Consider the following 2,838-nt stretch of genomic DNA (forward strand, 5'->3'; position numbering starts at 1 on the left):
GAAAAGTGTTTGAAAAGCCCGCAGAAAGTTTTGTAAAACATGGGTAAAGTTGTTAAAAATAAACAGGCCAAAATGTTTTAAATCAACCCAGGAATAGTGCATCTAAAGCCCGCAGAAGATTTGTAAAACGTGGGTAAACTTGTTAAAATAAAAAGGGCAAAATGTTTAAAATCAACCCAGGAATAGTGCATCTAAAGCTTGCACAAAGTTTTGAAAAACGTGGGTAAACTTGTTAAAATAAAAAGGCCAAAATGTTTAAAATCAACCCAGGAATAGTGCATCTAAAGCCCGCACAAAGTTTTGAAAAACGTGGGTAAACTTGTTAAAAATAAAAAGGGCAAAATGTTTAAAATCAACCCAGGAATAGTGCATCTAAAGCCCGCAGAAGAGTTGTAAAACGTGGGTAAACTTGTTAAAAATAAAAAGGGCAAAATGTTTAAAATCAACCCAGGAATAGTGCATCTAAAGCCCGCAGAAGAGTTGTAAAACGTGGGTAAACTTGTTAAAATAAAAAGGGCAAAATGTTTTAAATCAACCCAGGAATAGTGCATCTAAAGCTTGCACAAAGTTTTGAAAAACGTGGGTAAACTTGTTAAAAATAAAGGGCAACATGTTTAAAATCAACCCAGGAATAGTGCATCTAAAGCCCGCAGAAGATTTGTAAAACGTGGGTAAACTTGTTAAAAATAATAAGGGCAATTTTTTTTTAATCAACCCAGGAATAGTGCATCTAAAGCCCGCAGAAGATTTGTAAAACGTGGGTAAACTTGTTAAAAATAAACAGGGCAAAATGTTTTAAATCAACCCAGGCAAAGTGCTTGAAAAGCCGGCAAGAAATGTCGACCGCACCTGACCCGAATGCAGTACTGAAGTTTGTCCGCCAGACGGCGAAAATGAGCAAGGTCCATCAACCAGGCCGGGTAAACGGCGGGAGTAACTATGACTCTCTTAAGGTACCGGGAAATGGTTAAAATGTGCAGAAAAGTGTTTCCAAAAGCGTAGTGATGGTTTTTAAACCATGAAATACAAATACTGGAGCTTTTCCACACATTAATATCGGGCACTGAGGGTGATTTTCCCGGGGGGGGGGAGACAGCTATAAAGGTCGGCGCGACGACGACGACCATTGGCGAAAGTGCCAAAATTTCACTAAAATGGGTTAAAATCAGCACTTATGGATGAAATAGAATTACTGGAGCTTACTGGAGCTTATCAGACATGACTACCAGGCTCTTGGGGTGATTTTCCAGGGGGAAAGACAGCCATAAACGTCGGCACGCGACCAAATACGACGACATACGACCATTCTCAAAAGTGCCTAAAATGAAATAAAATCAGCACTTATGGATGAAATAGAGTTACTGGAGCTTATCAGACATGACTACTGGGCTCTGGGGGTGATTTTCCTGGGTAAAAGACAGCCATAAACGTCGGCGCGACGACCGTTCGCCAAAGGCCCAAAAATTCACTAAAATGGGTTAAAATCAGCACTTATGGATGAAATAAAAAATACTGGAGCTTACTGGAGCTTATCAGACATGACTACCAGGCACTGGGGGTGATTTCCCCTGGGTAAAGACAGCCATAAACGTCGGCACGCGACCAAATACGACGACATACGACCATTCTCAAAAGTGCCCAAAATGAACTAAAATGGGTTTTAAATCAGCACTCATTGATGAAATACAAATACTATATCTTTAATACAAATACTGGACCTTTTTAAACATTAAAACTTGGCCCATGAGGTTGATTTACCCGAGGAAATGGCACTTTTGACCCGGCAATTTGAGCCCGATTGCAGTACCAAAGTTTGTCCGCAAGACGGCGAAAAGGAGCAAGGTAATGCCCAGAAAAAGTGTTCCAAAATCGTAGTAATAGTTTTAAAAACAGCATTTAATGATTAATTACAATTACTGGAAGTTACTGGGGCTTTTCAGACATGACTACCGGGCTCTGGGGGTGATTTTCTCGGGGGGGGAGACAGATATAAAGGTCGGCGGGAGTAGATCTGACTCTCTTAAGGTGCGGAAAATGGTTAATATTCCCTAGAAAAGTGTTCCAAAAGCGGAGTGATCGTTTTTAAACGATAAAATACAAATACTGAAGCTTTTCAGACATTAATATCGGGCACTGGGGGTGATTTTCCCGGGGGGGAGACAGCTATAAAGGTCTGCGCGACGACGACCATATCGCCAAAGGTCCAAAAATTCACTAAAATGGGTTAAAATCAGCACTTATGGGTGAAATACAATTACTGGAGCTTACTGGAGCTGATCAGACATGACTACCGGGCACTGGGGGTGATTTTCCAGGGGGAAAGACAGCTATAAACGTCGGCGCGACCAAATACGACCATTCTCAAAAGTGCCTAAAATGAACTAAAATCAGCACTTATGGATGAAATAGAGTTACTGGAGCTGATCAGACATGACTACCGGGCACTGGGGGTGATTTTCCGGGGGGAAAGACAGCTATAAACGTCGGCGCGACCAAATACGACCATTCTCAAAAGTGCCTAAAATGAACTAAAATCAGCACTTATGGATGAAATAGAGTTACTGGAGCTTATCAGACATGACTAGCGGGCTCTGGGGGTGATTTTCCTGGGGAAAAGACAGCCATAAAAGTCGGAACGACCAAATACGACGACATACGACCATTCTCAAAAGTGCCCAAAATGAACTAAAATCAGCACTAGTTGATGAAATACAATTACTGGAGCTTATCTGACATGACTACCGGGCAATGGGGGTGATTTTCCTGGGGAAAAGACAGCCATAAACGTCGGCGCGACGACCATTCGCCATAGGGCCAAAAATTCACTAAAATGGGTTA

Source organism: Stigmatopora argus, unplaced genomic scaffold, assembly GCF_051989625.1.
Source record: "Stigmatopora argus isolate UIUO_Sarg unplaced genomic scaffold, RoL_Sarg_1.0 HiC_scaffold_203, whole genome shotgun sequence".
In the NCBI taxonomy this organism is placed as follows: Eukaryota; Metazoa; Chordata; class Actinopteri; order Syngnathiformes; family Syngnathidae; genus Stigmatopora; species Stigmatopora argus.